This window comes from Melozone crissalis, unplaced genomic scaffold, assembly GCF_028551555.1.
Source record: "Melozone crissalis strain CALT ecotype California unplaced genomic scaffold, PUWL_Pcris_2 ptg000150l_1, whole genome shotgun sequence".
Taxonomy (NCBI): domain Eukaryota; kingdom Metazoa; phylum Chordata; class Aves; order Passeriformes; family Passerellidae; genus Melozone; species Melozone crissalis.
The window spans coordinates 974,624-985,657 of NW_026535921.1; the positions used below are offsets into that span (position 1 = coordinate 974,624).

The following is an 11,034-nucleotide window of genomic DNA, read 5'->3' on the forward strand; positions in this document are numbered from 1 at the left end:
TTGATCTTGATTGTGGTGAAGGTGGTGAGGGGCACCTGGAATGGTCCATCCCACTGTGGTTCCAAAATTTTTCTGTAAGAGACTTAGCATATACATAATCCCCAGGCTGTATGTTATGTACTGGTCCATCTAGCTCCCTTCTCCGAGTTCCAGTCACATGTTTTCCATTTTCTCTGAGCTGTCTACTTAAAGCCACCATATAGGTATTGTGGCTGGAACTCTGAAAGCAGTATTGTTTACTCTGGTCACCTCTCAAGCCTTGGCAGTTCTGGTGGGGAACACTTCTGGCCACCCTTAAAATGTATTTGTCAATACTCATAAATACTGACAACCCCCCTTTCCATGGGAGTTCTGAAAAGTCAATTTGCCACTGCTGTCCGGTTCCATGACCATTCCCAATCTGACCTAGTTTTGGTCTGAGGGTATTCTTGGGGTTAGTCTGGAGTCAAGGATCTCACTGTCAGTTTATCTGAGTAATAGTGGCATATAAATTCCTGTCAATGATTCTTTCAATCAGATGTGTGTTCTAGAAAGCCTGTGGAAACTACTACTTAAAAGTCAACATTTCATTTCAATGCACTCTGTAACACTGGCAGTCTTGGTCATTCTGGGAAAGGAGCTACACTTTATAAAAGCTTTTAAGTAGTTAGGCCCCAGTGTGTTTTCTGGTGCTCCTCCCTTACTAGTGACCATGCAAATGGAAAGGGATTACCAGCTCCCTTTCAATGGTATGTGGTTGTATGTCCCTTTTGATTAGTATTATTATATTCTGGCTTATCTTCAAGGGAAATCTGCCCATAATTACCTCACCTTTTGCTGCTTTCTTTGCCTCTCCATCCACCAGCTCATTTCCTTCCTCCAATTCTGAGCTCACTCTCTGGTGTGCCTTAATATGCATAATTGCTACCTTTTCAGGCAGCTGAACTGCTTCCAGCAGCCGGATTATCTCTTGTACAGGTTTGATGTTCTTTCCCCATGAGGTCAGCAGTCCCCTCTCTTTCCAGATGGCTCCATGTGCGTGTACGACTCCGAAAGCATACCTCGAGTCTATGTAGATGTTTATTCTCTTTCCTTTTGCCATTTTCAGGGCACGGGTGAGGGCAATTATCTCAGCCTTCTGCACAGATGTACCTGTTGGTAAGGGTCTAGAATCGATTACCTCTCTGCAGGTGGTTACTGCATACCCAGCATGTTGCTTTCCGTTGGCAATGTAGCTGCTCCTGTCAGTGAACCAGGTCTCTGCATCATGCAAAGGAGTGTCCTTCAAGTCTGGGTGGCTGGAGTAGGTAGCTTCAATGGTCTCCAGGCAATCGTGTACTGCTTCTTCTTTCCACTGAGAAAGGAAGCTGGGTTGACAATATTAGTCACCACTATCTCTACATCATCTTGCTCTACCATGATGGCCTGGTATTTCAGAAACCTCTGTGGTGAAAGTCAGTGGCCACCCTTTACTTTCAGTACTGCAGATACTGTATGGGACACCAGTACAGTCATTTTCTGTCTGAGGGTAAACTTGTGTGCCTCTTGAATATTCAGCACAACTGCTGCTACCGCTCTGAGGCAACCTGGCCATCCCTTGGTTGTTGCATCTAGTTGCTCGGAGAAGTAAGCAACTGCCCTCCCATATGGACCCAAGTCCTGAGCCAGTATTCCCAGGGCAATTCCCTGTCTTTCATGGGAAAATAGAAAGAATGGTTTACTTACATCTGGAAGTCCCAAAGCTGGAGCTGACATGAGAGCACTCTTTAGCTGGTGAAAGGCCCCTGTGGCTTCTTTTGCCCACTGGAGATCTCTGTTTCCGTGGCCAATAAGAGCATAGAGGGGTCTGACAAGCAGTCCATAATTTTAAACCACAGCAGGCACCACCCTGCCATGCCTAAGAAGGTTCGGAGTTCCTTTGTTGTCTGGGGTTTTGAGTTTTTACATATGGCTTCTTTGCGAGCCTGCCCTAAAGTCCGTTGCCCAGCACTCACCTCGTACCCCAGGTAGATTACCTTCTGTTTCACTACCTGTGCCTTTTTCTTTGATACTCTGTGTCCTTGGAGTCCTAGGAAATTCAAAAGGCTTACCGTCCAGGCCACACATGCTTCTCTCATCGAGTGGCCACTAGAAGATCATCCACACACTGCAAAAGCCTTCCTTCCTCCTGTGGAGATTCCCAGGACTCCAAAACTTTTGCAAGTTGCTCCTCAAACAGAGTGGGGGAATTTTTGAAGACTTGGGGCAATCTCGACCATGTGAGCTGGGTTTTGCACCCACTTTTAGGGCTTTCCCATTTGAATGCAAAAATTTTCTGGCTGGCTTCATGAAAGGGGAGGCAAAAGAAGGCATCTTTTAGGTCTAAATCAGTAAACCAGGTTAGTGCAGGTGTTAGACAAGTTTATAAAGTATATGGATTGCTACCACCGGATACAAATCTTCTGTTACTTTATTGACACCCCTCAAATTCTGTACTATCCGGTATGACCCATCAGATTTCTGAACAGGCAAAATGGGAGTAATGAAATCAGGTTGGCATTCTTTCAGTAACCCTAACCGCAGAAAATTTTCAATTATTGGGCTGATTCCTTCCCTGTCTTCTTTCTTTAGGGGTTACTGCTTAATTCTTACCAGTTATGTCCCTTCCTTGAGTTTAATTACTATAGGGGAGGCATTTTTTGCCCTCCCTGGTACATCAGAGATCCACAACCTGGGAAATACTTGGCTTAGTATCTCTTCATCAATTTCCTCCTCGATTTGAGTAGCTGTTAAGGTTAAACTTAATACCTCTATGTACTTTTGGTCATTCACCTCCAGAGTAACCTCTCCGTTTTTGAATGTAGTGGCTGGTTGTAACTGTTCCAATAAATCTCTGCCTAAAAGTGCCTTTGGTGAATTGGGCATGTACAAGAATTTATGAATACCCCATTTTTTTCCCAAATTATACCTCAAAGGTTTGCAAAAATATGCCCTTTCAGACTGGCCAGTTGACCCCAGCACTACAACATAATAATTTTGCACAGGTACTAAAGCTTTATTTAAAACTAAATATGTAGCCCTGGGATCAACCAAAAATCCCACCCTTTTCCCTTCTTCCCCCAGCCTCACTGTTATAACCAGTGGATCCGCTGGGGCAGAATTCCCCGGTCCTCCTCAGTTTTGTATGTGTGCAGCCATTTGTTGGTCATCCCTTCTCCGTTCTGGGCATTGATCTTTCCAGTGACCAATTCTTTTGCAGATTGCACACTGGTTCCTGCCCAGCCGAGGTGGTCCTTGTCTGGGTGGTCCCTGGTTGCGTTTTCTTTGCCTTTCCTCCTGTACCACTGCCACCAACTTTTTCATTCCTTGTTTATATCCTTCTTCCTGGTTACTAAATACCCTCCAGGCCTCCTCTAGCAAGACTTTGAGATTTCCCCCTTCTGGTTAAGAATTTTCTGAAGTTTACGTCTAATATCTCCAGCAGACTGCCCCAAAAATGAATTAACTAGTTGATTCATCCCTATCTCAGACCCCGGATCTAATGATGTATGATGATGCATAGCATTCCTTAAATGCTCTAGAAACTCAGATGGAGTCTCAGAAGGCCCCTGCTTAAGGGAATCTAAGGCAGATCAATTTATGGTTTTTGGAGTAGCTCTTTCCACCCCTGTTGCTATCCACTCTTGATACTCTGCTAATTTCTTTACCCCTGCTGATACATTAGGATCCCATTCTGGGTCTTGTAGGGGGAAATATTCTTTTACATCTAGCTGCTTGCTCTTGCAGTAATCCTCTGCCAAAGTCCCTGCTGTCTTTAAGATCAGCTGTTTTTCCATTTCAGTGAAAGCATCCAGTAGTAACTGGATGCCAGCCCAATCTGAACTGTGTTGCTTGATAACATAGAGTATGCAGAAAAAAAATTAGGGAGGCCAAAGCTCAGTTTGAACTCAGATTGGCGACTACTGTTAAGGATAATAAAAAATGTTTTTATAAATATAATAATGGTAGGAAAAAAGGTAAGACCAGCCTTTGTTCTTTATTGGACAAAGGTGGGAAGTTAGTATTTGCAGATGAGGAGAAGGCAGAAGTGTTTAATGCCTATTTTGCCTCAGTTTTTAATGGGAAGATGACTTGCCCTCAAGACACCCGCCTGCCTGGGCTGGTTGATGGTTTTAGGGAGCAGAATGGTCCCCGCATTATCCAAGAGGAGGCTGTTATAGAACTATTGGAATGCTTGGATATTTATAAATCTATGGGACCAGACGGGATCCACCCCAGGGTAATGAGAGAGCTGGCAAATGAATTTGCAAAGCCACTCTCCATCATTTACCAACAGTCATGGCTTACTGGTGAGGTTCCGGATGACTGGAAGCTGGCCAATGTGATACCCATTCACAAAAAAGGTGTAAAGGAAGATCCTGGCAATTATAGACCAGTCAGCCTGACCTCTATACCTGGCAAAATAATGGAACAGTTTATATTACGCACCATCATGCAAAATTTGCAGGATGGCCAGGGTATCAGACCCAGCCAGCATGGATTTCGGAGGGGTAGATCATGTCTGACTAACCTGGTCACCTTTTATGACCAGGTAACCCGGCTAGTGGATGCAGGGGAGGCAGTAGATGTTGTTTACTTGGATTTCAGTAAGGCCTTTGACACTGTCTCCCATAGCTTACTCCTAGACAAACTCGCAGGCCGTGGTCTGGACAGGAATACCCTTTGCTGGATTCAGAACTGGCTGGATGGCCGGGCCCAGAGAGTGGTGGTGAATGGTGTTGCATCCAGCTGGCGACCAGTCACCAGTGGTGTCCCTCAGGGGTCTGTGTTGGGGCCAGTTCTGTTCAATATTTTTATTGACGACATGGATGAGGGCTTAGAGTCTTTTATTAGTAAATTTGCTGATGATACTAAATTGGGAATGTGTGTAGATCTGCTAGAGGGACGTAGGGCTCTGCAGAAAGATTTGGAATGGTTGGATGCATGGGCAGAATCAAACGGGATGAACTTCAATAAGTCCAAGTGCCGAGTCCTGCACTTCGGCCACAATAACCCCCTGCACCGATATAAGCTGGGGACGGTGTGGCTGGACAATGCTCAGATGGAAAGGGACCTGGGGGTGCTGGTTGACAGTCGATTGAATATGAGCCAGCAGAGTGCCGTGGTGGCCAAGAGGGCCAATGGCATCCTGGCCAGTATCAGGAATGGTGTGGCCAGCAGGAGCAGGGAGGTCATTCTTCCCCTGTACTCGGCACTGGTGAGGCCTCACCTGGAGTATTGCATCCAGTTCTGGGCCCCTCACTTTAGGAGGGACGTTGAGTTGCTTGAGCCTGTCCAGAGGAGGGCAACGAGGCTGGTAAGGGGCTTGGAGCACAAGCCATATGAAGAACGATTGAGGGAGCTGGGGTTGTTTAGCCTGGAGAAAAGGAGACTAAGGGGCGACCTCATTACTCTACAACTTCCTGAAGGGTGGCTGTGGTGAGTTGGGGGTCGGTCTCTTTCTCCGGGCAACAACAGATAGAACAAGAGGACACAGTCTCAAGCTGCGTCAAGGGAGATGCAAGTTAGAATTAAGAAGGAAGTATTTTACAGAAAGAGTGGTCAGATACTGGAATCATCTACCCAGTGAGGTGGTGGAGTTATCATCCCTCGAGGAATTCAAAAAAAGACTGGATGTGGCACTTGCTGCCATGATCTAGTTGAATAGTTAGAACATGGGTTGGACTTGATGATCTTATAGGTCTCTTCCAGCCTTGAATTTCTGTGATTCTGTAATTTCTGTGATATCGTAGATGTTTGGCAGTAACTATTGGATCGATATGATAATTCCTAGCAATCCTTTCCCATGCCTCTAAATCAAGAGTGGTAAATGGCACTTTAATCATTAATCTCACTCCTTCTGGTCCCACTGCCTCTCGCAGAGGGGCCTGTAACACTGCTTGCCTCCCAGTTCTGGATGCAACTGGACTGTCAGGGGGCAGGGAGGGGGGGTAGATTCTAGTGGATGTGCCTTCCCAGCCTGAGTCCTCCTCCTTTTTGGGGAAGTCCCTTTCCTCTTCATCCTAATCCTCAACCTCCCTCCTCCTAGGAGGAGCTTTCATCCACTCAAATGTCTCTCGTTCTTGCTCCTCAGAATAATAAACCTTGTCTGATCTCATACACTGTTGTCCTATACTGCATGCTGAACAGCAACATTTGATTTGCCCTCTCTTTGTCTTGTTTTCCTTTTCAAGGGCTAAGACCAGTGGATCTGAAGGTGGTCTGATCTCACAGTCCTTTTGCCATTCTTGGTTATTTCTTAAAACAAAAAACATATCAGCATACGAAACCTCATCCTATTTACCTTCCCATCTTAAAAACAGCATTAACTGCAGTAAAGTATTATAATCTTAAGTTCCAGTGGGTGGCCACTTTTCTCCGTCCTTTAACCTGTACAAAGTCCACCAGCATGTGCAATATGGGATTAGATCCTTTTTATTCTCAGAGGCCCCCTACTGGTGACTTCCTTCCGGTGGGCCAAGATGCACCCCAAGGAGCTAGCCCAAGGAACTTCCTTGCTCTGGTTAGTTCCCATTATCTCCTTCTCCTTGCGCTATCTCACTTCCACCCAAACCTCTCTTCACAGAACTGCACAGTCGTTTCCGAATCTTCCTCCCACACACAGCTCCAGGTGGCAGGTATCAGATGTGATTTCTCACACACAAACTTTAAGATCTTAGGTTCTGAATCATCTTGATCAGGAAACTTTAATTTACACTCGGGGCATGTGCCCTATCACTTATTAGAACAGCAATACCAGCGTCTCTCACAAACTCCACACTGCAATAATACCCACACAGCGTGCCAGCCTCTTGATGCACCAAAGGCTCTCAGGATTTGCCTGCAAAGGCAGGCTATTCCATTTATTACATGGAACTCTAAATCCTCTATGGCAGGTTTTTCCCAGTCCAGACTTACTGTTGTACCAGCTGAAGTCTGGTAAAGCCCCTCTAAATGAACTCGTTCGTCTCCTCTATCTATCCAATAATTCACAGGATTCACAAACTCCCAGGGGTCGAGTCCAAACCACCGGGGCAAAGGAACCCCTTGGGTTCATCTAGCCACAGTAAAAGTGTGCACAGTCCACACCACAATTCACCACCTTTACTCAATGAACGTCCTCACCCACGCTTCTCCACTAATTGCTCTGCTTCTCTGCCGGGTGCTCCCTGTGCCCACAGCCTGCCCCAGCCAGTGCCTCAGGCCTCACTTGGCCCCTTCAGTTACGGGTAGAAACCCCCCTGCACTGTAGATATACTCTCTTTTGTACACCATGGACTTGCACGATTACAAACACAATGCATTAACCACACAATGCATTAACCATACAATGATACAGTTTCCGGACACCACACACACGCACACACACAAACACAGGTTCACTCGACCCACTCCCAGGGTCACTAGCGGTCCGCTCTATCAGTCAGTGAAGCCCCATCTCTAGTTTAGCCACTCTATTGGCTGCAAGCACAGGCCAAGCACTCAGATATCTCTGAATGACTTACTGAGCTGTCCTATCTCTCTTCTATCTCTCTTTTCCCCTGGGGGTCCTTCAATACATACTGTATCCTCCCCACACCAGCAGGTCCTTGTCTGTCTCTGCAGGAGGCAAGCCGAGACAAGCAGAGCTCTCCAGGAAAATCCCAGGGCACATCTAGCAGTCTGTCTGTTCTCCCCTGCCTCTGCAGGGACAGAGACAGTTCCTCCTGGCTGGCTTCACCAGAATGTTTTGCGGAGATAGCCAAAAACTCCACAATTTTGTGAAAGCTGTAAAGCCGGTATGTTTATTACAGCGCCGGACACATGTGGAGATTACTCTCTTTAAAAGACATGCATACCTCTGGGAACTTCAGGACCCTTTTTATCCCCCTCTCAAATACATATGCATACAATTTTACAATAGGTTCATACATATTCATTTTTACGAATTTTGCGTGACATTTGCGACTAGTTCTTCTTTATCAGAAAGAATTCCTAGGTCAGGTTGACCTGCTTTCACAGCAGTCTCTCTGTCTCTCTTTATCACTCTCTGTCTCTACCCCCCTTATCTCTGTCCTTCACTGAATCAGTTTCCCTGAGCCTAGGCTTTGCAGTCAGGCTACATAGCTATGTTTTCTAATCACAGACTCAAAGATGTACATTTCACCTAAATCAAAATGGATTTCTACTCTGGAGAATTTCTACTCTGTCTCAACGATTCGCTCTATGAATGGGAGTCATGATGGTTCGTTTTGCTGACGTCAGAGTGCAAAAAACCAACACGGAAAGGGGATTGCAGTATCAATCAAAATGAATGCACTTTTATTGAATGACCACAGCTAATGTGTTGCAGGAATTGGGTGAAAAGGAAAAGAATAGGGAAAGAAAGGGAGAAAAAGAAAGTGAGCGAAGCTACCAAACGTAGAAAAACAAAGTCCTCAAAGTCCAGTTGATGGAGTTTGCCTAGTCATGTAGGGGGAGATCTTGAAATCCTGGTTTACTCAAGGTTTTAATATAGTCCATTACTGAGGGCGGAACAAGTCTTAAAATCACTGAGGGAGAACAGATACAGTAAAGAATATGTCTATTGAAATTACTGAGGGGAAAGAAGGCATTGAAGATGGGTACAGACAGTCCATGTTCTCAGCAGGATAAGTCAATATCAGCAGTGAGCGGGACCCATTGTTTCAGGACTGGTTTCTAGGGATAACCAGTCTGGGCCCAGTCAACACACCCACAGGCAAACATCTCGCTTTGGTCAGGTTGGCTCCCCCACACACCTCCCCCATGTTAGGGGTTTCGGTCTCAGTCCTTGGGAGGGGGTAGCTTTTCCATTTGGGAGTTTCATGTCTCAGTCCTTGAGGGAGAGGCTTCTCCCATCTCAGCCCATCTGTCACAGTGGCTGTAAAGCAGATGAAGGGTCTTCCCTGGGGACCACCAATGGTGACCCCAGAAAAGACCAACCAGCCCAAGAGGTGGGGCAATTCCTGGGCTATTGTTGTGAAGCAGCTGCAAGCAGATAGGGCGAGCTGCCCCTCCTCTTTTCACCAGGCTCAGTGTTCCATAGCAGCAAACACACCTGCAAACAAGAGCTTGGCAAACCGGCAAGGTTCTCAGGATGGTGAGCAACCATCTCAAACAAGGCCAGAATTCTGACTAGGCTCTTTTCGGTGGTCCCAGTTTCTGTCCTTTTATGACGATTGTGAGGCCGATGAGAGAAACTTTGGACAGAGACTTACAAGTCCATAGTGGCTGTGACCCATGACTGTCTTGAGCTTCAGGGATTTTTCAATAAAAGTTGACCAGAAGAGGTGGACCTGTACTGGTTTAAAAGACAGGTGTCTGCCAAGGAAGGTGGGAACCTTCCTGGAATGGAGAATATGACCGCCTTCTCTCTATTTTATTGTAACTTTTAAATTATGGGGCTTTTAGGCAAAGGAATAACAGGTATTTACTAGAGTATGTATATATGTATATATATATATACACACAAAGAGAAATAAACAACAGCAGCACCAGCAATAAACAAACAACCAAAACCAGAAACCCAATCCCAGCCTTGTCTCACCTGCCAGGCACCGCCCCTGCAGTGCAGTTCCGGGCACAGCCACCAGGGGCATTGCTGGCTACCGGCCGGGCCGTGTGGGTGCGATGATTCCCCCGCGGCTGCAGGGGGCGCTGTGGCTTGAGCTTGGCCGCCTCTCTGCTGGCAATGGCGGCTCTGGCGACAGGGGACAGGAGAGTTGGCTTCCCCTGGACAGCCCACAGGGAGCAGCTGCTCTCAATGGCACTGCACACCTGGGGTGGCGAATCAAAGTGTAGCAAAAAACCCCAAAGCAGTAGGGGCTGGCTGGGGATCGCTCCTTTGCACAGCCTAACAGTGATGGCTGGGCCTAAGGTTGGGCCTGTTGGGGCTGGGGGTGCTCCCAGATCCCAAGTAGCAGAGGAGCAGAGAAGCAATCTGGCATGCCCTGGTCACAGTGTTGAAAAAAGAAAAAAGCAAGAGGAGAAAAAAAGGAAAAAACCATTACGGCAACAGGATCTCAGGTCAGACCCACTGTACCATGTGGCCCCTGTTTTGATCACCCCTGCTGAAAGGAAGAGCAGCCCCTGGTCCCCAACCCCACACAGAACCCTAGGCCACCCTTTACCCATCGTGATACTCCTGAAATGGGTGGGGGAAGTTACAGCTCCACACAAAGCAAACCCAAAACCAAACTGGCTAAGGGATGAGAATCACCCCCAAGACAGGACCTCTGCAGCTTGCGGAGCCGTTTCCCAGGGACCCTCTGTAACACATCCCTGAGAAGGCTGAAGTCTGCTCCCCTCAAGGCCAGGATTCAAGTTCTGTCACCAGAGGTTTTAAGCTCAGTGGCTCTGTGGTGGCTGAAGCCAAGACTGCCAACAATGGGCCCTGATGAGACCCTATGTGCTAAGGAGCAGGAGATCACAGAAGGCACCTCTCTGAGTTGGCTCCCAGCATTTCCAGTCTCTCCTAAAGGACCACCAGGATGTCGCAGGCACAGCTGTGGGCAGGGACAAGGTGGATTTTCCCCCTGCACTGGGGTGGGCCCCTGAGGGTGCCAGGAAGCAGCTCCTGGGAAGAGGCCAGAGAGGGGTGAGGGAGGGGCTGCGCTGGCAGCTGGAGCAGGAGCACAGCTCAGAGCCCATGGGGGGCATGGGGGGAGTGTGTCTGGGGAGTGTGGGGTGCCATGGGGGGAGTGTGTGAGCGCTGCCTCCGGGTGCTGGGAGCAGCAGGCTGGGCCAGGCAGCGAGCAGGGCAGCCGTGGGCTGGGCAGAGGGTGCAGGATGCAGGCAGGGCTGTTGGATGGGCAGAGGGGCTGTGCCAGTGCTCCAGGGAGCCAGGAATGGCCCCGGCTGTCTGCACTCGTGGATGGAGGAGTTCTGCTGGGAGGATGTGGTTGATGGTGAAGAGAGCACCTTATCCAGGGCAGGTTGTGTGGCTGAGTGAGTCTGTGTGCGTCTGTGTTTGTGTCTCTGTGTGTCTTTGCTGTCTCTGGGATACACACTCAGCTTCAGGGTTGATCCTGCAAACAG

At 47.8% G+C, this 11,034-nt stretch overlaps 1 protein-coding gene across 2 annotated transcripts in view; it reads left to right on the top strand.

Annotated features, from left to right (window-relative positions):
- LOC128948653 (interferon-induced very large GTPase 1-like) overlaps positions 1-11,034 on the top strand; it is a 77,608-nt gene that overhangs the window by 6,492 nt on the left and 60,082 nt on the right. The window lies entirely within an intron of this gene.